At 53.1% G+C, this 22,551-nt stretch overlaps 1 protein-coding gene across 2 annotated transcripts in view; it reads left to right on the forward strand.

The window, feature by feature from the left end:
* Window positions 1-22,551, forward strand: part of HDAC7 (histone deacetylase 7) — a 93,289-nt gene that overhangs the window by 10,922 nt on the left and 59,816 nt on the right. The window contains exon 1 of one of the 2 annotated variants that reach the window (XM_041128873.1): window positions 19,654-19,697. The exons of the other annotated variant lie outside the window; for it this stretch is intronic. The gene's annotated coding sequence lies outside the window, so the exon portion shown is untranslated. Of the gene's footprint in view, window positions 1-19,653; window positions 19,698-22,551 lie in introns of those variants that run through there. 2 annotated transcript variants of the gene reach the window in all.

Here is a 22,551-nt window from a genome sequence, read left to right on the forward strand (position 1 = left end):
GCTGTCCCCTTGAACCAGACCCCCAGAAAACAGCGGTGATGAGCTGGTTAAACAGCACGCCCATTTGGGGGATGTGCTGGAAAATAAAAAGTTGGAGCCTTTCAGTTTTGCATACCCCATCCGGGGGCACGGTGCCGGCATTGAGCATGGAAAGTGCCTGCGTGACTTGTTTTGGTCTCACTTTGCTTGATAACTTGCCAATGCCACAGTCAAATTACCCCGGTAAACAAGAGCACGAGCCAGCTCAGACTCAGAAACGGGGCTGGCAGTGACACAGTCCCGATCCGACGGTGCCGGCCGACCCGCTGCATCGCACTGCAGGCTCCCCCCCGCTTGCAGTGGGTGTTTCGGGGTTAAAAATAGACTCCAGATTTCGGTTAGTAAATGCGGAGGCAGGGAGCAGAGCGCTGTTTATCAATGCCAGGGTTTCCCCTGAGATGCTGAAATGAGTCAGATAAGAGGTGGGCACAACCGTGCACATGCCCTACTTCACCCGTACTGGCAATGCTGCTCTGCGCACGGGCCGTTCCGGGGAACTTTTTCTCCGTGCCGAGGTGCCTTGGAAGCCGCAGTCCCTATGGATGCTCAGTATGACTCATGTTCCTACCAGATTTAGATACTTTACAGCATCCTACCCTCAGCCCCTTAGGAAAACATTGTTCCCTGCCATTAATCCATCGTGGCTTGGCCATGAAAGAGTTATTTTCTAACCTGGCTCAATTCCTACTTGTATTTTGAGCTCACGCAAAGGGGTAGCAGGGAAGCACGGGTGTCCTGAGCGGACCCGCGTGGCTGCAAGGCACCAGCCTCCGCTGGCATCCCAGCCATCTGGGATGCAACTGCACCCCTGAGGGCCGGGCAGGCATCACCCCAACTTTTCTACCATGTGCAAAAATATTGCTTCTGATGTGGAGGTTGCATAACTTAAGCTCCGTAATCCCTGGATTTTAGAGAAGCATGCGTGAGGATTTTACTGTCCCTGAGGGTTTTGCTCCCCTGGCAGCTGGGCTCCCATGCACAGGGGGGTTTGCAGGTAGCAAAGTCCGTGGTCTGGAAATGCTGGGGGGGTTCCAGTTTCTTTCAGCTGCACAAGCGCTGGTAAGGTCTGGTTTTATGAACAAAGCTACTGTTGCAAGGTTTTCTTGGGCTCCCGGACGTAAGAGGGTGGAAAATGGGGATAAACCACTAATGGGATAAACAGAGCGCTCGCGACCACCTTTATATTGCTAACATTTGAGACCTTTATAGCAGCTGTAAAGGGAGGAGAGCTGCTCCATCCCTGGGGAGCCGCACAGTGTCATTACTGCTGTTTGTTGAAAGGGAAATCCAGCGAGACCCGTGTGTCCAACCTGGGTGCTTGGAGCCCACCGGCACCACGCGGCAGGGAGGGCTGACCGGTGCCACTGGGAACAAACTGGCACTTTTCGGTGCTGCGTTTAGGACCTCTGTTGATGTGCATCACCCAACAACACCTGAACATAAAGACATGTGACACTGTCTTTACGTCCCTTGCCTTTCCACCATCTCTTCACAGTCATCAAGGCACTGGCCCGTGTTTCCATGGGGCTACAAGCTCGTCTTGGTCACACCGACCCCGTGTTGCCCTCCGCCCAGTACAATCTTCTCTGGGGGGTGATGGAGACTTAGCTGCAGCCTCTGCCCCAGCCTCAAGACACGTGGGCCATGTGTTTGAGTCGCCCCAGGCTGGTTATTGTGCACAAGGGCAGCAGCACGCTGCCGCTTTTAGCAAAAGACCGAATCACTCGGTTGCAGGGTTTCTGAGGTCAGGTTGATGGAGTGCCTTGTCCCAGCCCCGTGGGGAGGGGGACAGGACTGAAACCACCCCCCCCGGCTGCAGACTTTCCCATCCTATGCCCCCACACCTCCTGAGTCCCATCTCAGGCACCCAGAGACTCCCAGCACCATCCAGACCCCGACGCCTTTGTGTCCCTGAAGCGACGCATCCGTGCACAAGGAGGTTTCCGACGCTCCGGAACCCTTTTCCCACGGTGACAACATTTTCAAAACCAGCAACTGGGGCCTCAAAATTACCCAAACCTTGTTTTTCAGAGGGGGTGGCACAGGCAGCACGGAGCCTCCAAATAACCCTTGACGTGGAGGAGCTGCAGAGCCAAACTCCAGCGTGGGCAGCATCCCAAACGCCGAAACCTCGCGCCGGCCGGGTAAATCGGCTTGGCATGGGGTGGGCTGTGGGGCCAGGTCCCGCAAGTTAATCGAGGGCACTTTTTCATGGCTAATACCTCGCTCGTTTGTGCAGCAGCGGCTTCCTGTTTGACTCACACCTGACAGCCCCGCTGCATAAGTCGGGGCCTCTCGCGCTTGCAAGCAACTGAATGGGGCTGTTTACAATTAGAGAACATGGGATTCCCAGAAAGAGGCTCAGACCGGACATCCTGAAGCGAAATACCCCAGGCGTCACCAGCTAAAAATAACCGTAGCAGAACAGTCACCAAACAAACAGCGCGTTAACACCAGTCCCGACACCGAGCTCTCACATATCCCGTGGCACGGGGGGGAGCAGCAGGCGGAGGGGCACCGAAAGCGCCAGCTTTCCCTACCCCCACGGGGTTTTTCTGGCATAACATGGTGCTACGAAGGCTGGTGGCTGTCACTTGCAGTGATTTCTCTTTGTTTCTGGTTTATTTAGTGGGAGGGGGGAGTAAGGCAAGGGTTAAAATATAAATAAAACAAGTTTCAGCCAGAAATGGCTGGTGGAAATCAGTTTAGCCCACTGATGGGCTGGGGGAAGCTGTGGAGGATGGGAAGCAAAGGAGGAACAGCCTCTGCGAGGATGGGGACTTTGCTGGCCAGCTCTGGACCTGGAGCTGGTGTTCCGCGGCTGCGTAGGCAGGTATCCTTGCGGCCAGCTCTGGGGGACGTTGAACAGCCTCGAGGAGCGGCGCAAGCTACTGCCACTCATCTGGGGTCTGTACCGGGAACACGTCTCCCACTGGAAGCCCCTGGCTGGGGCTCATAGGGGTTTTTATAACAAATGCTCACAACAGCCGGAGGGGGAACCAGCCCCGCGGCACCGCTCAGCTCTCCGTGGCTGGTGGAGCGGTGGGAGCTGCAGGGTGGTCTCAGTAACGCCGCTCTGCGTTTCTGAGCAGGGTCCTGCTGTGGTTTCCCACTTGCATCCTCAGGATAAGCAAGTGCCCAACCTGAGAGCCTTTTCCAGCCTTTCTCCGGGACAGCACCAACAAAGTGGCTGGCAGGAACAGATTGCACGTGAAAAAGAGTCGACAGCGCTTACTAATCCCTTATGAAATTTTCCAGGACCTGAGTCAGAACTAGGGAAGGGGAAGGTGCTAAAGTCCCTGGTCCTTAGAGCAGGGCTCAGAAAATGGGGACGTGATGATGGCGGGACCAATCTCAGCCTGAGCTGAGATGTGCACTGCGGTAGCCCGAGCACAAAGCAGGGAGCTGCTGGCTTTGCATCTCCTGATGCTCGCCAGCTTGAGGAAGAGACAATAAGACAGCTCAGAGCAAAAGGGCACAGAAAGGATCATAAAGACTCAGGCCAACAGCCCTGCAGTCCAGTCAACCTCTTTCTAACAGAGATTTGAGAAGATAGGAGCTCCCATTAAAAGGCACTTACGCAATAGGTTGCTATGAGAGGAAGTTTCTCTTTAACCCCAGGCAGTTAGTGGTTGATTTATGTCCTACAGCTTTAGATTTTATAAGTTGCAGGGGTGTTGCATAAGATGATTTGACCCTATATGTCTTATAAACTTTTTATGTTGGGGAACATCTACTCTTTTATCCACCTCTCGCATGCCTGATACCTTGATGATGTAAAGGGAAGGAAAACAACATGGCTCAGGTTATCTTATGAGAGTGAATCCCCAAGTTTTCTCAGAGGCAGTGCTGGATTTGGATCTTCCTGAGCTTTACCCAGGGAACTGCCCACTTTTAATTGCTAGTTGTATCCCCCCCCCCCCCCCCCCAAATAACAGAGGCTCTGTCTCTGCGTGTGCCCTCAATTTCTCCTGCTCTCTTCATGTACGGAGTTATAGTTGGTGGCTTTTGCTCTTAAGCAATAAATACCACAGTGGGGAATACTCCAGGAGTGGGGACGTGTGGCGTGGACTGCTGTAGACACTTTTGCACCATGTTACTTAGTTCATGTAGACATTGGCCCTGGACTTGAGGGCCCTGGGGACCATTTCCAGTCCCGTGGTCCTTCCTAGGTAAGAGCTATCACTTAGCGGGAGTCAATTCATTTCATGGCAGGGGAGACAGACAAGTCTTCTGCCTCATGGAAACTTCACTTGGGCTCTCTCCTGATTTGCCATTTGCCTTTAACCTAAAATAAAAGTTATTTAGATGAAAAGCGCACATTAGCGATTTGTGAACAGAAGGACAATTACAGGGAGAAAACTAATTTCCACCAGCGTGGTGGGAGAAAGACACTGCTACATTGTCTGAGCCGCGGTATCCTTCCCAGCAGAAGAACCGGTCCAGGTTCTCTGCCTCCAGCTATTTCGAATGACGATAGTTAGTGAACTCGGCCTCTTGTTCTTGGCCTCCTTCTTGGAGTCCCGCCACGGGCTGTCTCGCTGCTACGGCAGCAGCAATACCTCCAGGCCTTTCCTTCGACAGCCGCCTGTGTAAAAAATTTGATTTGCTCAGTGGAGGACCAGGCTCCTCCATCTGCTCTCAACCAGCGCAAAAGCAGAGCCGCAGCCCGGCAGGGATGACTGAGGAAACAGCCAGCTCACGGTAAATATTGCACTGGAGGGACAGGCTGCCAAGCACAGGGAGGACGATATTGGTGCTCTGAGATGGAGAACGGAGAGTTGGGGCAATTCCCGCTTTTCTTAGACTCCCCTGTCGCCCTCGAGCAAGCCCATTACGCTTGGGCGTCAGCTCGCCCTTCTTGCAGAATGGGGGGGGACAGCATCTCCTTTCTCTTTTTGTCTGTCTTGTTAATTGGGACTGGCCCTTCGTTCGCGTGGGTGTCTGCTGCCATTTGGAAATCTGAGCTTTAGGTTGTAAATTCTCAAAGGGAGGGACTTTTCCCTTCCTGGGTGAGTGTGGGTGGCTCCGAAGCTGCTCCAATTTTAGTCTCCCCGCACCACCCAGATATAAAACTGGGCATCTTGCTGCATCTGCTCCTGGGATATTCATTGTCCGGGAATCCCCGGGTGACCAATTACGCCAGCAGGAGCATTCATGGAAACAGGCCATTTTCTGCGACAGCTCAAAGTGTTTGCAAAAGGTTGGTAGAGTCCCAAGAGCTTCTGGCAGCTTCATTTTATTTTGAAACTGGTTGGCCCCCAGCTGGGTGTGAGAGTAAAATGAAAGGATGCGAGATAAACCCACTTGTGCGAGAGAGTGAGCTGCTGCCCGAGGCAGCGCAGCATCAGAGGTCGTCATTCTGAAACCGAGCATGGAAACTGCACCGAGAAGAAAGCTAGAGAGCAGGGCTCGGGCTCCTCGCCACACACGGTGCAGACCACACTAAAGAGCTGCTCTGCCTGGGGACTGTCACATGCACTGGGGCAAAAGAGAGACAGAAACCTAAAGGGCAGGAGGCAGCTCCCACCGGGCAGATGAGCACTGACAACAAAGGTACTCTCGTCCTGTCCGGGCTACTCTCGTCCAACCCATCTTTTGTGTTTAAATGTGTCTTCGGGCTTGCTTTATCCTCTGCTCTTTGCTGAACGTCTCTGTCATGTTGCTGTGATTGCCACCGACGCTGCACGGGTGGTTTTAGGCATCCCCTGGCTTGGGAGGATGAGGAGATGTGGAGGTGGAGGGGAGCGAATGGCGAGGTATGGAGTGGAGGAGGCTCTGATCGGTTCTTAAAGCTTGCGTTCGCATCTTGTTTACTGCCGAGCAAGCTGCCAGCCTGCTCAAGAGCCTGGGTAGCGTTTATCAGGAAATACGGTCGGTGTGTGCTGTGTTCGTAGCTCCGGCACCTTGCGACCCAGACCATACCCTGCCCAAGAGCACACAGGGATTTAGGAATTTTTAGTCCGGTTCACCCATTGTTGTGTGGTGTGTACTGTGTTATTCCTGACTGCTCTTGCCTGGGTAGCCCTAGCTCAGCATCTCCATCCCCTCAGCTGGTACAGCCTCTTGTATTTTAAGTAGCTGAGAGACGCTCTGATGGACGGGCTGTAGTAGAGGGCTTAATACAGAGGATCTCCTGGTGGACATCAGCCAGGAAGGGAACGGCCGGCAGGGCAGGTAGTCCTTGCTCATGTTCACCGTCGGTTGCTCACCATACAGCACGTGACAATCTCCTAGCAGGCGGGGGTAGCTCCCCTCTTTCAGGTGAGAAAGACATTGAATTAGGTGTAACATGGTAGAAAACAGCACTGGGTTTTGTGGGACCTCTTGCGGGTCTCTCCAACTTCCAGGCTAGATGCTCAGTCACAGGTTTTCACCTTCAAAGGGTGAAGTTCTCATTGCTGCTCCTCAAGACCCTCCTGTGTGCACTGCACTGTGGACACTGTGTTGCCGTATGACCCCAGCATGGATGGCTTTACTGGACGTGAGCTAACCTGAGACTAGCTCCGTGGTGCTAAACCACAACGATATACAATAGCTGTGGCATTTGCTTACATTACATGAACGACTTTTTCTCTGTACACCAATATTCGCCTTGCAGAGCCCTGGTCTGGACCAAGTGACTGGAGCCAGGACAAGGGGAGCATCTCTCCACTTTCTTCATCCCCAGAAAGGTATTACAGCTCTTCTCTTGCCACTCCCTGGTACTTCCTTGCTCTCCTTCTGTGAATAGGTTGGGAAATTGCATCAAGATAGAAATGTGCAGGTCATGACACCACGGTTAGGAGGAGGGAAGTTGTGATGGAAGAACTTGTTGAGTTTTGTCCTACCTCAAAAGTGCTGAAACTGGTTTAACGCTCCCACACCCCAGCCTGGGAATTTCCAACTAAAACCAACTGGTTTTGGTTCTCTGGGCTGTAGAGAAAGCTGAGCACATGCTCAGGGTGCCCTAGATGTTTCAGAAACCAGGACACAAACTGGAAGAGCTGACACTTTTAAAGTATCAGGACCCTTAAAGCTAAATCTCATGATCTGTAGGCATCCGACGTGACTTTTGGATGGTTGACCCTGGCAACACAACAGCTCTGTTTCAAGCACCTTGTCTCCTGGCTTTGATAGTGAGAAAGAAAGGAGAGGGAGAGGACACAGCACTAAGGAAAATTGAGCCCTGCACTTGATGGGATACTGTTGAGAAATGGGGAAGAAAGTGGAGGAACTTTGTAGAGCTCAAGCAGCCGGAAGGTTTTCAATCCCAGGGTTCCTACAACCACTTCCAGGCCAAGAAAACACCTTCAGGGCTGTTCTCCACAGCTGGAGACAGCACCACCTGATCATGGTTAACAATTCGTGCAAATTAGACTCAATTACAGTCGGTTAGCAAGGAGCTGGAGAGAGATGCAGCAGACCCTCTCCTCCTTCACCCACTCTTTCCTCTGTTGCTTTCCTCTTGTATTAAATCTTCATCAGCTATGAGCTCTGGTTTGGTGTCATCTTTGCTCCCCGCCTACGGCAGTGAGGCCAAATGCTTCTTTGGAGGAGAGAGGGAAGGAGCCGAGTGAGAAAAGCAGCTAGAGATGCTTACAAGGCAAGTGCCAAAGTGCACCAAGTCCCTGAGGATGCTCCAGGGCAATTGAAGGCTTCAAGGAAAGCTGCAGGGGACAAAATGAGTAAAAGATAGCTGCTTAAAAATCCTTTTGTATCAGAGGTCATAAGGTTTTTTTAACAGGCTGAACTCGAGTTATGAGATGCTGGTGCAAACCCTTGGGTAACAGTGCAGTCCTAGAAGGACTGAAACTTTTGAAGGATACTGGTTTCAGGTAAGAACTCAAAAAAAGAGGCTCTCATGTGGCATTTATAACAGTTTTGATTGTGCTGAGTCCAATGGGCAATTCTGGAGGGCTTGTGAACTCTGTAGTTCATGGTCAGACGGTAATGGGGACCGGAGATGAGACCTTGCGGAAAAAAACCTTGGGGGGGGGGGGTGTCTTGATTCAAGCAGTAAAACTCTGAGGGGGGGCAAGAGAGAACCAGCCTTTGGTGGGGAATCGAGGCAATGCCACTGGGCGAGCAGCCTGTGAGTGACAGCCCGAGATGAGAAAAATGAGGAAAAAGTGAAAACTCCAGGGATGGGACTGTGAAAAAGCAAACAGGGAGTTGATAAGAAGTGGCCAGGAAGCCTTCATGCAGTAGGAGAGATCACAGGCACCCATGGCAGAGCTGCTGCCTTCACAGGGGAGGAAAACTTCAAATGCCTTCAACTAATGACTGAAAATACCTAAAAGAAGCAGAATTTATCTATCCTGCGTGCTGAAGAGGGTTAATTCACAGAGTTGTTGAAGGCACAGCCACGCACAGTGGCTAGGCTGTTGTACTTAATGTTATTAAAACCACATTACTCGCAGAAGTAAAGCAAGGAAGCCCAGTGGTTAAAGCTTACTCCACACGGACGGGGTCATTCTTACCATGGGTGTTTGTGAGCTCCGTATTAAAAACCTGAAAGATCACTACTAGTAGGGTAAAAAGGGTAAAAAGTCTCTTTTACTGTTTCTTGACAGTCTGATATCCTCTGTGTCAGAGAAAGCCCTTCTAGGGCTGAGCATAGCTTAGAGTCTTGAGCTGACACTGGGCAAAGAAAACCTGAAAAGATGCAGACTTGACAAATAAAAGCTCCTTTGGTGGCAATTTCAGAACTTTACGGCCAGTCCACATTCACCTGGTCTTTCCCTGTGTTTCCTGGGAAATCAAGATAGGATGGTTTTGGATAAATTGTTCTTGGTGTTTAGAAAAAGCCTCACTGGCGAACCCAGGAGTGTCTCCTTGCCCTGCAACTGCAGGCAGAGCCAAACCCTGTTAGCAATGGCAGAGAATGAGCCACACATCATTATTAGGAGGTCGGGGGGGCTTTTTTTAACCCAAACAGGATGATTTCCAACCGATTACTTTGAATCTGAAGGATGAGTAATCGTGTGGTCGTGGGGATGGTGAGGTTACAATTGTTAAAAGGAAGCCTTAAAAATTGTTGAGTGTCGTGTTCAAAGCTCGTGTGAGGGCAGCACCCATGTAATGGGGACCACAATATGCTGAAACATTGCTCAATGAAACTTCAAACTAGACGGCTTCATTATATAAGCATTGTTTTTTAAAAATAGCTTTATTGGAAACGTTCATATCCGTCGTGGGCAATTGCAGCAGAGAAGGTCAGGAGAGAAAAGCCGGGGGGTGTGTTGGAAATGGGAGCGTGCATGGGTAGGATTTTCTGCTCCTTGTTTTTGGGATAGCTCTGTAGGAGAGGAAAAGAAACCTTCAGCTCTCGGCAAGAGGAGGTGGAGAGGAAACGGACCCTGAGTCAGAGCTGAAGAGGCTCCGAAGGGCTCGGGATGCGGGCAGCAGCAGTGGGCAGGGCGAGTAGGCAGCGCGGGGCTGCAGCCCAGGACCCGCTCCCAAGGCGAGTAACTCCGAGCTGGGCTGAGACCTCGGTGGTTTGTCCTCTAAGGGAAGGTGGCTGGTGTGAATGATGAGGAGCTTTTTGGTGGGATCCAGCTGATGTCTGTCGCAAGAAAAATTCATAGGCGTCTGGCCGTGATGACTCTCCCAGGGCCTCCTTCCTCCAACTTTTCTTTGCCTCCCTCGTAAGATAAAAACCCATCAGAGTTATTAGCGCCATTTCAAAGATACCATCAACCGCAACCAAAGCCATGGCTTAGACAGCAAAGTGTTAAAGTCTCTCCTGGAAACTCTCCGGGAGGAAGGGAGCTGGCCAGAGGCAGGTTTGGGTCCCTGCCAGCTGCTGCAGAGCAGCCTCGGCTGCCTCCTGGCCACCCTCCCTGCCAGCCCCCTGGCTGGGACGCATGCACGTCTTGGGTTGTCCCCTCACTTTCTTGGGATTTCTGTGATCTGTCATGTGTGCAGTGCTGGGTTGCTCATCTAGACATCATGGCTTGCTCCCCTTGGCTCTGCTGGCATCTTCTTCCATCCTACTCCATGACAGAGGGGCTTCGCCAGCACCTCCAGAGCACTTTGTGTAGCTGCACCCAGGAATCCTCCCTGCTCCTACCACAGCTGGCCCATGTCCCAGCTCCAGGAGGAAACCCAAGCCATAAGGGATGTCCCCGCGCTCAGAGTTTTTTGCCTTTGCACTCACTGTCTGCCGCTGCTGGAAGCTGCTTTGAGCGATGCCACGACGGAGAAGGTCTCCTTTGGGATGGCGGTGACGTGGGCATGTCCTGGGAGAAGGAAAGGCTGAGCCAAGGAGGCAACCTGGAGCCAGCCGGGGAGTTCCCTGCAGATCTGGCCCATCTGCCATGGCATCCAGAGAGCTGGGAGGCTGTGGAAAGGCTGCCAGCATCGCTGCCAAGCACAAAATGGAAACATGACCTCAGCCTGAGAGCAAAACTGCCCTTCGCTTGGAGGTCTGGCCACTTCTGCAGCTGGTGGGGCTGCTACCTCGGCCCCACTCGTGGTGGTCCCAGGGAGCCCGTGATGCCAGGAGGCTCGCTGGCAGTGCTGTGTTGGCCAGCCTGAGCTGTTCTTCTCAACAGTCTCCCTCACAAGGGACATCTGGGTGCGTTAAAAGCAGAAGCCACCAGGACTGGCCTGGCTGTGGGTAGGATGTGGTTGCTCAGCAGCCTTTGGGCACATCCTTGCCCAGGGGTTTGAGACATCTCCATCCTCACAACTCATTATATTTGCCTCTTCGGTTGTCATCTTTAGCTCTCTGAATGTGCTCGTTCTGCAGTTGTCAGAAATCAGTTTGGGTTCCTCGGTGGCTTTTGGAGATGCTGAGGCATTGACAAAACTTTTGCTGTCAGACCTTGTGGGAATGGAGGGAGAAGAGGAGGAGAGCTGGTGCCCAAACTGACTTCAGAGGGGGGACTGGTTGCGTGAAAGCAACCCCTGGGGTACCCAGGCTGTCAGGAGCTGGTGGGTTTATTTGCCTCGCTGAATTAATCTTGGGTCAGGCACTTCTCTTCACATTCTCTGCCAGGGACGGTGAGCTCTGGATGTTTCCGAACAAGCTGCAAGGGCATCTGTATGTGTGTCTGTGTCCACTTGGTGGCACTGTGTCTGCCTTGGTTCCTGCAGGTGAGGTGCCTGACCTGCTTTTGGAAGATGCTTTCAGATCCTCAGATTAGGTTATGCTACAGGGAGTGAGCTGGTGTCAGCTGTAGTGGTGTTGCTCTGGGTACCTGCGCTGCAGGACTGTTCTGCAGGGATGCTCTGGGTACCTGCACTGCATGGCTGCAGCCAGGCTCTTCACCATGGTGCACGGCAGGAGGAACCATGAGCAGGAGTTGAAATAAGAGTGGTTCTGGCTGGATATGAAGAGGAACTTTTTCCCTATGAGGATGGTCAAGCATTGGAATAGGTTGTGCAGGCTCCATCCTTCAGCTTTTCAGGACCAAAGCCCGAAGCAACTTACTCTGATCTCGTAGCTGTCCATGTTTCAAGCAGGAGGTTGAACCAGAGACCTCCAGAAGTCCCTTCCAATTTGAATTATCCTATGATGACTCTTCTGGCCATAGTGGGAACTTTGCTGCTTATACTCACATCTCAACCCATCTGCTGGCAGCAGCTGGCATGTTGTCCTCCCACCCACCTCCTTGACCATGAGGGTGTCCAGCTCCTGCCTTTCTCAGTGTGTCTCTCTCAGCAAGCTCTGAGCATGATACAATCCATTCCACATCGCCCGTTTGTGCTGCCGACGCATTCGCCAGTGAACCGGCACCAAGGAGCTGAGTGTTGCCTCCAGCCTCTGCAGGCAGGCTGGGAGCTGAGGTCATAGCTTGCTGGGTGGAAAGATTTACTAGCACAGTCGTTCCTGATGTGTTTTCTGAGCCTTTTTGAAAGGCAGGAATCCACCTTCCCCTGCAGACCCGCCTAGTCTGTTGGCGCGGGTGCTTTGCTAAGTCTGGAGACAGCTCTCTGGCCGTTTAGGTAGACCCTGTCCAGGAAGGGGACAGTGCGGTTGCTGTCACGAAGCCTTAAAACATAATGGTCTTCCCTCTCTAGCCCAGTCCAACCTCACAGTGTTTCCTTTCCCAGGACTGGAGCGCTTGGGTGAGCTCCACATTCTTATTAATAAGCGAGCAGGTATTGATTCAAGCTGTTGAATTGATGGAGAAAGTACCTTGCCCCTGGATGGATTATAACATCCCTTAAATGCTCTTTATTTCTCATTGAAATCTGTTCATCTCCATCTGGATCTTGCTCTGCTGTTGGACAAGAAAGATCCTTCTGCACTGAGAAATTTTTAAATGCCTCTAATCGCAGTTCATTCATCCCATCACCTTCCCCTGGATGCACACAGCGCTCTTCAGCCTCTCATTGCACAGCAGGACATACGGACTCTGAATCTTTACTGACCTGCTGTGATGTTTTACCATCCTTCTTCAAGGGCAGGTGCCAGAGCCAGGGTCGGTGCTCGTGCCTTCAGAGGTGTGTTAGGCTTTGGAGAAGCCAAGCACATAGATTTGACTTTCCTGAAGGCGTGAATTCACCTTTAGATGCCTTCACCTGAGCATCACTTCGAAGTCGACAGAGGGGGACAGCTTTTCTAGGGCATGAGTCATCTGGGCTATTTTGGAGATGAACTGTACCAGCTCTGCCCAGGGATTTCACGTGTGGTTTTTCACTTGAGTGATTGATATGGTGCCCATGGAAAGTTGCCCTCCTAGGTCAGTTTGATTGTGTTTTCTATCAGCCAACCTACAGCAAGCTGCTAGCTTCAGATCAATATTTCCTTCTTGTAACTGGCTTGATGAGAAAATCCCAGCTGCCTGGGTCAGGTTAAGAAACTGCCATTTCTCTTTTAGCAGTCGCTGCCAAATTTAAGCGAACTTGTGTGGTTCCTGTGCCCAGGCTGGCTCTGAAGAGCTTTAAGATGAGGTGCAACTGTCTTTTTTGTGCCCTGATAGTCAACGATCTGCTTTATATGCCTGAAAGGCTTGGAGAGGAAAAGCCACCCGCAAAGCCCCGTGAGCCACCCAAACCCCTTCCCTGCTGGGGAACCCTCTGGCCCCAGTTTTTTGCAGGGGACACACAGACGGCAGGGGCCGGGGGGGTGGGAAGGGCAGGACCCATAGCGGTGGCACCCCCGACCCTTCCCAGCTGGCTTTAACCCCCGAGCGAGCCCACGCTTTAACCTTTAGAATGCAGGATGCTCTGGTGGTCCCCAAACCCACCCTGAGGGTGGAAGAAGAGCCAGTTTTTTTGCTGTAGGTGCAAGACAGGCTCGCAGCGGGGACCCGGGGTGGGCTCCGGACCGGTGGCCAAGGAGGTTGTGCCACCACGGGGGGGTTACAACCTCTGATGACAACGTGCCCGGCAGCTCAGTGCAGTGCCCAGAGCGTGCCAGAGGCTTTTGTTCATTCTCCTGGTGTTTAGGAAAACACAGTTTTGCCGGCTATTATTTCTTTATCTGGATACAAACCCTCTGGGCATTTTAAAGGGAAATAAACAATTTCCAGTCACTCAGGTGGTGACATTTGCAAACTGCTGTAAAATTATACGGCCTCTTTCTGTGAAACTGTTTGGCCTGAGCTTCTCTAATGAAAAAGGCAAAGAAGAGCAGGTAGCAGTCGACATATATATGTGATGGGCTTTCATGCGATTGCCACATCGGAGTTGTTTTTAAGGCTGTATTAAAAAGGCAGAAGTCTATAGAACCTCCTGTATAAGTCGGGCTGTGCCTTGCTTGGCAGGGAACATGCAGAGTGAGGAACCCACCGGGTTGTCTCGGTGCTTGCAAATCCCATCGGAGAGGCTTGAAATTGGAGGTGCAGATTTGGCACCCGGCTATAAGGGAGATGACAAAGCCACCGAGTTATTGCATTTGCTCCCAGAGTCAGGAGAGGGCGTGCGGCGTGGGGCCGCAGACAGGGTTTGCTACAGAAACTTTTAGTCAACTCGAAGGTTGTTTCGAAAGCTAAATTCAGAGCCGCTCCGGCTCCTTCCCCAGCCCATTGTTGTGGTTTTACAATCACATTTTCCTGTTTTTAAAACAAATGTTTTTCTCTCCCCTGGGGCTGTACGAAAGCCCCACAAGAGCGGCAAGGGAAGGTGGTCGCAGGACCGCGCTGTGCCTGGGGGGCTGCAGACCCAGAGCAAACCCACCCGCCGGCATCGCCCCTTCCCTCCAATTGCCGTTTGCTTTGCGCAATGCGCGGCAGCGCTAACAACAGCGGGAGAGTGAAACAGGCAGGCAGAAGTGTGATTATTTTCATTTATTTATTTATTTATTTTAAAGTCGATGGTTCCTCTTTACCGCGCTGTGGTTTCATGCTCAGCAGCAGCAGGACGGTGAAGGTATTTTTGTAGGTCTTACTCAAGGAGCGTCTATTTAAAACAAACTTTTGGGCTGCCAAGCTAATGTCATTGTTCAGTTAAAAGCACAGGCGGAGGACGGGGCTCGTGGGGAAACGGGCTGGCTGGTGGCAGCCCCTTGAGGGCTTCTGCCACTTCAGCTGTCTGACGGGTCCTGTGAGGTGTCTGAGGGTCCTCGGAGCCCAAGTCCCAGCTGAATCCGTACAGAGGGTGGACCCGCTGCGGCGTACGCAGAGGCAGTGCAAGACAAGGGCCAGTGGAGGAGAAAAACTATTTATTATACAAGTTCCTGTATGCAGAGTGTCTGCATGCTCCCAGCATTTCACAGTCGAATATGAATAGTTTTACATTTCCTGAATGAAAGTCAAGAAGTTTACATGCTGAGCAGTACCTCTGCTGAGCTGCTTCAGCCATGCCCGGTGTTTCCAGGCAGGATGCACCCGGGGCCAAAACTGCACTGGGAGTGGGCTAACGCTTGCCCAGCATGGCCAGGACCTGCTCAGCCCCTGTTCTGGCCCTCCTTCCTTCACTTGTACAACTGAGAGCCTGAGGTAGGAAACACAAACCCTTCAGTGCCCAGCACACGTCCCAAAGACCCGATCGATCGCCCACTGCCTGTTTACCCAAAGCACCGCTCGGCACCTCCTTTCCAGCCCAGCCGCCTGTTGCCCAATGCAGGGCGTGAGTTGCTGCTCTCGTATCGTACATCAGCAAATAAAAAAGGCATCAAGCACTCTTGTGCCCAAGTCAGCAATTCGCCCACCTGCTTGCTGGGTCAGCTAGTCCCGCTGCTGCTGGCAGGCTCAACAGGTTGGCCTCAAACCCTCCCAAGCATCCCAAATTCAATCCCCAGCAGAGAAGAAATGGGGGGGCGGAGGGAAGGAGAAAGTCAGTGATAAAAAGGTAGGAGTTGGGAGGAATGCTTTAATCCCTGCTTGGGCACCAAGCAGGTTCCCTGATGCATTTGTAGCTGCAGGCTGCTTTGGTCAAGCTGTTTGCAGAGGGATGCCGGGCAGTGCCACGCAGGGCTCTCCGGTGGCACCGGCACGAGGCTGGCGTTGAGGCCAGCAGGAGGGAGGTTTTTGGATAGGACCTGAGGAAACGGCGCAGGTTTCCCTTCCAATTGCATCTCCAAACCTGCCAGCGCCAAGACATGCTGCCTTGGGTGCCATGTTGGCTGTGGCCCTGCTCTGGCATGATGGGGCTTATGCGGATGCGGGGAGCAGAGACAGCTTTATCTCCCGTGCTGTGCACCCCGGTGGGGTAGGTAATGTCCCTGTCTTGGTTTGTAGGTGGAAGATAAGGGCATGCTTGGAGCAGACACTGTGTGCTGGAGCATTACCAGATCTGCAGCTATTGAGTGAGAACAGTGATTTTCAGCATCTTATAATGAGGCTAAAGCATCCTACCGCCAGACTGTGAGTTCCTGCTGCAGCCCAGGGAGGCCAAAATATATCTGAGACAAGAACAACCCCATTTTCCCCCGGAAAGCAGGAGAAACCTTCATTTTTTCATATTCTGTGAGGCCCACAGGTGACCTGGGATGTCCAGACCACGCACAGCCCTGGACCAGCCCTCACGAGAGCAGAGCTTTGTGGTTGCAGGACAGGCAGGTGGAGGAGCTGTGCGTTAGGGATGGAGAGTGTGTGATGGAAGGAGGAGGACACAGGTCAGCACAAAGCCAGGGTAGAGAGTGCTGGGCTGTCCCCGAGGCTGTGAATCCCACCTGCAGCTCTGTGCACTCCCCTCTTATGCTCACGCAGCCCTTGTTTTGCTCAGGTAATTACAGAGCCATGGGGATGCAATCAGTCCCGGCAGGGGACTGCTGGCTGCTGTCCCCTAATTTTAACAGGTTCTTCCCTGTGGTCAGCAGGATCCCCAACGCTTGAACACAGCCCTCCCGATGCTGGCAACAGCCAGGCGTTCGCCCGGTCGCCACTGCGCACCGCTTTGGAGATGCTGGGCAGCTTTCTCTTCCCAGGGCTTCGGTTAGGACAGCCCCATGCCAGGAGAAAACTGGCTGCAGCCCAGGTTCCCAGCGTGGCTCCATAAACCGGGGCGGGCCGGGGAGCTGAGCGCACGTCAGAGGACGCTCTCCTCCCGGGAGCATTGCTCTCGTTTGATCGAAACCGCCGTCACTCCTCACCCGCCGCAGCCACCACCTACGTGGCCTCTCGCTGTTCCAGATGTTCCCGCTCGCAGCGGGCAGAGAAGCTGCAGGCAGCAGGCGTGGGAAGGGGAGCGCGGTGGTCCTGAGCTCAGGAGGGCAGGAGGTGGTGGCTGGGGGGGGGTGGTCTCTGAGATGCTCCTGGATGGGGGACGGAGGCTGGAAGAGCTGCGGAGAAGAGGGCTGCCCATGCCCCCCACGCGCAGGTCTTCCCGGGCCACACGGCCAGCGTTGTGGCTCCTGCGGGGTCAGGAGCGCGCCCCCAGCCCTGGTGACGTTCCCAGCCTTAACGTTGCGTTTTCCAGCTCTCTGGCTTGCTGCAGGACTTGGGAACGTGGTGTGATGGGTGGGAACCAGAAAAACACATCCAGCCGCTCAGCAAAGGCTTCTGTGGGGAACCGCCACCATTGCCCACCCTCCTTCCCCCTCCCAGGCAGACCAAGACCTTCTTCTGGCTCTCCTCCACCCCCAGCATCGGAGCTGAGCCCGCGTGAGGATGCTGCGGGAAACGTCCCCGCTTGCTACGAGACGGCTGCTGGGGAGCTCGGACGAGCCCGGGCAGCCTTGAGAGTCTTTGTCTCCTTCGCCAGCAGTCTGAAGGTTGCACAATGTGTGGGGCTGAAGCGCATTCATCTCTGCCGATCAAAATAGCACGTTTCTTTCACAACCGGCAGTGGGTTCCGTACATGTCCCCCCGCCCAGCCGCAGCAGAGCCGCAGCCTTGCTGGCAATGGTCTGTAAGGGAGGAGAGACTCAAGAAAGGGAAGCGGTGCCTTGCTTTCCAGGCTAAAAATACTGGCTGTGCTTCCAAAATAATCTTGGTTGAATGATCTTAATTGACCCCATGCTCCAAGGCTCCCGGCTGGTTCAATTCCCCAATAACTTCAGTCTGAGCTTTGGCCACCTGGATGGAGGAAGGTGTTGGTGGGATCTTTTTGCTAGCGGAGGTGGCTTTTGCTCTTCATGTGTAGGTAGTTTTTGAATGGGGTTGAAACAGGACAAGCCAGGCTGCTGCTGCTTCTTTTTGAAATTGTGAACGTGAAAAAATTTCACAAATTTCAAAGCTGAATACAAAGACCAGAAAAACTCTGGTTTTCCAGCCCGCCCCAAATCTGACCTTTTATTTGAGCTGTTATTTTGCAAGAGAAAAACACCAGCTTCCTCCAGGATGCCCTGGGGAAGATTTCCATGAGTTATACTGGAATGGGGAGCAACCTGCAGGAATGAAGGGGCTGGCTGAGCTCAGGAGGACCAAGCCCCAGTTTGCCCTTCCCGGCGTGTTTGAGCTTTCTTGAAGGATGAATTCAAGGGAATTTAGTGCACTGGACAGGAGAAAAAGCTAGATGGGGAGGATGAAACCCTTTTTCCTACTGCTGCCTAATGTAAACCATAGAGAACGGCCCCCACCAATCACACCTTTGGTTGGCTCCACTGAGTAATATGCAAATTTATGCAGAGTAGGGCTTGCTGGGACTTACGTTGTGAAGTTATTAACTGTTCTCAGAATGAGCTGTTAGTCATAAAAACATTGTCATGGCAATTTTGGTGGTGTTGGGGCTCTGGGAGCAACGTCAATGTCCCACCTCGTGAGGCTGCCCGAGGTGAGGACAGAGTGGGCTTGAAGTGCCGACCCCCTGGCCGGGCAGGCGATGCTCAGGCGAGCTCTCGCAGCCCTGGGATGTTTGTGGGCCTGTTTGGTGCTCACCAGTGGATTCAAGGCAGCTCACCCAGTCCATATTCCTGGTTTCCCATTGCTCATGCATCCGGAGAGGCTTTGCATCTCGTTGTGCCCCTCTCGTCACCGCCTTGCTTTGTGGTGTGGGTCCTCCCGCGGTCCCAAAGCACAGCCCGTGCTGGTACACACAGGGACCCCCTTCCCGGCGGGGGTGTGAGCCTCCAGCAGCCCCCAGCCACGTGCTGGCTTCTTCCCCAGTCTGGGAAACGGCCAGCACTTTCGCAGCTCTCACGAAATCAAGGACATTAACACTTCTTCCCCCGCCAGTCGGCTTCCTCCACTGACACCGATGCTGAGGCTTCCTTATTATCTCCCCCAGCTTCAGTTTGGGATTCATCTGCAACTATCTTAAATGACTACCACTTCTGTTCCAGTGCTATTTTCCAAATCAGGGAGGCATTAAGTGTAACCTCCGTAATTATGAGTTAGTAGAAAAGTCTTTGTCCCTTCCTTCTGTCCTTGCTACAGACTGAACCTCTATCAGGTGCTCTTTGAGGGTTGTGCATCTCCTTAGATGAGCTTTTGCCAAGCATTTCCAAGGTGAAACTGGAGACCAATGAGGTTTTGAGAGTTTGGAAATGAAAGGGAAGGAAAAGCTGAACCAGAAGAAAACTGGCATAAATGAAAGGAAAAGAGAAAGCCCCAAAGGCAAGAGATGCACCAAGAGCGGCTGCAGTTTGAGCCTCCCAGCTTTAGAGTGCCGAAAATAACCGCTTGGTAACTGGGGCTTACAACTGTGTGCCAGCCTGTGTGCACGCATGCATGCTTGATATGTAACTTCCCATATTCTGTTCTGGTATTGTAAGAATGAGCAAAATAGCTCAGCAAAAACACATCCACTGCCCACCCATCTTTCGGTGTTTATCTCGCTGCGTCTGCACCGATTGACCTCCGGCGATGCAGGGTGCTGCAGCCGAGCAGCGGCTCCTCCAGGTCTCCTCACTCTGGGATGTGGCAGGGTTTTGCTCTGCATTTGAAGTGATATCTTCTTTGGAAAAGAGAAGTGTAATTCAGTGGTCAGAGAATCCCCCGTGCTTTGGATTTCCTGGAAATGCAGCTGTCCTCTTGCAGAGGAGCTGCAGCCAAATAACCACCGTCGCAGGCTGTTCACCCTGTGGTCAGTGAGGAAATCTTGGGTGATATTGCCGCGCCTTTGAACGGGATTTGAAGGCTCTGAGCACCACCTCCTTCGCTCTGCACCGGGCTCATTTACTTTCTTTGAGGTGTTAGGTCCCCACCGTGCACTGTGTGGGGATGCTCCCACTGTCCTGCCCTCAGCTCATCCCCTCCTCATCCCGTTGTGTCCGGCTGCAACGGGAACTGCCCCTTCCCAGCCCTGATAACCCCGAAAGAGTCCATGGGCGAGCTCCTGCAGCAGGGTGATGGGAGAGCCCCGACAGCAGAGCGAGTCACTGGGAAACACGCAGGAGAAAGGTATGTCCTAAGCCTGCAATTTTATGCAATTTAGGAGTTTTACTCGGGGCTATGCGGAAGTGCCTATCTCCAATTAGGTTTGCAAAGCTCTCCTCAGGTTAGGGCATTCTGCCAGAGCATTTGTTGCCCCTTTTCTCAGCAGTTTGGTGGCTTGAACATTCACCCAGGATGGAGGGGACTCAGGGTCAAGTTTGGCTTCTAGCATCAAGGATTTGAACCATATTCCCACTTGCCCTGGGTCCTCCTAACCACTCAGCTGAGGGATTGCTGGGACAAGCTGCTCACGGTCCCTCCTGTTGAAGCAGGTCTGCTCTATATAATAACAAATTTATTGGGTATGAGACAATGTGGCTCCCTCCTGCTGGAGAGGAGGGTGCTCCTGGGTGCTCCCATAGGTGAGCAACCTGAGTTTTGGGTCTTGCTCTAATGGTTACTGCATTCGCAGTACAGCTGCTGAGGTGGTCAGGGTCAAGAGCAAGGGGACTACAAGGAGAGGTGAGGGGAGCTGCTCTGTTTTAGGGTAGGGAAGAGGAGATGAAAGAGAGGTTTAGCCACAGCCTACTGCAACCTGAGGGCAAGCGCAAGACTGCAGAATCAGCCTATTCCCAGTGGCGCCACATGTTACAACCAAAAGCATCTGGGACAGTTTGCGGTTGGCCGGTACAGGCTGGACAAGTGGAGATCTTTCGCAGCCCTGGGGTAGGCATGCAGAGAGGTGGAAGGTCTCCATCCTTGGAGATGACCAGCCTGAGCGAGGGAAAGCCACGACCACCTTGCTGCGGTGGTGGGGAAGGTGCTGCTCTGAGCAGGAGGCTGGACTGGAGCCTCCAGAGGTCCCTTCCCACCAGCACTCCAACCCCTGAGACATCTGCCTGTCCCAGGGTGGCTGTAGGACCGGCGTTTTAAAAAGAAAACATCACCCAGTCCCAATGGGATGTAGAGACGGGAGGTACTGAAGCCTGACCGGAGTGTCAAAAACCCAGGATGCTACATGCTGGATGTTTGAAAGACAACCTAAATATTCACGTGGATTTTAGAGCACCTCAAAATACTGCTCTGAAAAGGAATGTTTGGCTCAACTTCAATTAAAGAGCTGCTATGCTGCTTAAATTTAAGGCAGACTGTGATCCGCGTAATATTCTGGATTAATAGAATTGAATTTTCAAAAAGAATACGCTTAGGACTAATATAAATAGCAGTAGAAAAGGCTGGCAAGCTTCATGGCTCCTTCCTGCTTGTACATCCCATATCTTTCTGGAGCCACCCTTATTTTTACCATCCGGATGCATCAAATCCAAATGATGTGACCACTTGAAAGGACTTGTCGTTGGTGACGGAGTCCCAAGGAAACGGGCAGGAAACGGCACCAATCTGCCAGACAGCCCTGTGTTTTCAGCTTTGCGTCCTCTGCGCTGCCATACAGCTCTCACTGCAGACTTGTACTGGATTTCAGATTTTTGTAAGTAAATCTGTGGTGGAAGAGTCTTTTCCAAAACTTAATTAAGTGAATAAGTCTGGGCTCAGGGTCCAGCTGCAAGAGATTTTAAATGTTCAGTTCCTAGCTTTTCCTCTTTAAATGTGTCTGTGAATCGTACCGGACTCTCTCGAGCAAAGAGCAGGGTCCTGCCCGAGCCAGCAGATTTGGGAAGCGACATAAAAAGCTGCAGTAACGGCAGAGCTTCTTACCGAAAAGCCCTTGCTGCAAGAGGCAAGTTTCTTAAGTTGCTGCATGTCACCAACCCGACCCTTACATTTTCTGTATCTGGGATTTATAAGCTGTAGTGAAGCTTCTCTGTGGCTCACTGATCTTAGCGGGATCGGTTCGGTAGGACCAAACACAGTATGGTTGGCGAGGAGGAGCCGTTGAACCCGCGGAGGTTAAATTCAGCGAGCACCTTGCTGTGTGACTCTCCTATGATGTTAACAAAAGTAAGATGTTAAGACAGAACCGAAATAATCTCAGTTTGAAGCAAGCGTGTAAACCAGGGATGGCATCACGCGTCCAAGCAAAACACAGCTCGGACAGAGCGACCCTCCAAAGGCAGCAGCCCCAGCAGTTAAAGCCGCCACCTGCAAACGCTTTTAAGGCATTTTGGTGGTGGGTTTTACATCCCACCGGGCTGTCGCTGGGGCTCTGCGCTGCTGTTCCTCGTGGCACGGATTATGCTTTTCTGCTTGCTGGTCTGTGCGATGGCACCAGCCCTGCGCGTGTGCGCACATCAGGCACCGCAGGAGAAGCGCCGGGGAAAGCTGTGGGTGCCGGCATGGCCCGTGGGAACAGCAGCGGCCGGACACCACGGAGCATCCCACAGCGATGCGATGAGCGGCAGTGCCCCGGGTCTGGCGCGAGGCTGAGGCCGTGGCGGGGAGGATTTCGGTGCACAGAAGGTGCTTTTCCAGCCCAGCCACGCAACGGGACCGGCCGGGGGGGTCTGCACACCCACGCCAGGCTGCGGGGGACAGCTCAAGGAGCCCCGTTTTGGCTCAGGCTGGTGAATCCCAGTTCCGCCCAGAAGTGCAGGAGCCCAGGCTGGTCCTAAGTGCTTGACCCCCCCCAGGCTGGTCCTAAGTGCTTGACCCCCCCCAGGGTGATCCTAAGTGCTTGACCCCCCCGGGCTGGTCCTAAACGCATGACGTCCCCCACGGCCTGGTCCTGGGAGCAGGAGCCCCCCCATGCTGGTCCTAAGTGCTTGACCCCCCCGGGCTGGTCCTGAGTGCTTGACCCTCCCGGGCTGGTCCTGAGTGCAGGAGCCCCCCCATGCTGGTCCTAAGTGCTTGACCCCCCCGGGCTGGTCCTGAGTGCTTGACCCCCCCAGGCTGGTCCTAAGTGCTTGACCCCCCCAGGCTGGTCCTG

The sequence above is a fragment of the Aquila chrysaetos genome, chromosome 15 (genome assembly GCF_900496995.4).
Source record: "Aquila chrysaetos chrysaetos chromosome 15, bAquChr1.4, whole genome shotgun sequence".
Taxonomy (NCBI): Eukaryota; Metazoa; Chordata; class Aves; order Accipitriformes; family Accipitridae; genus Aquila; species Aquila chrysaetos.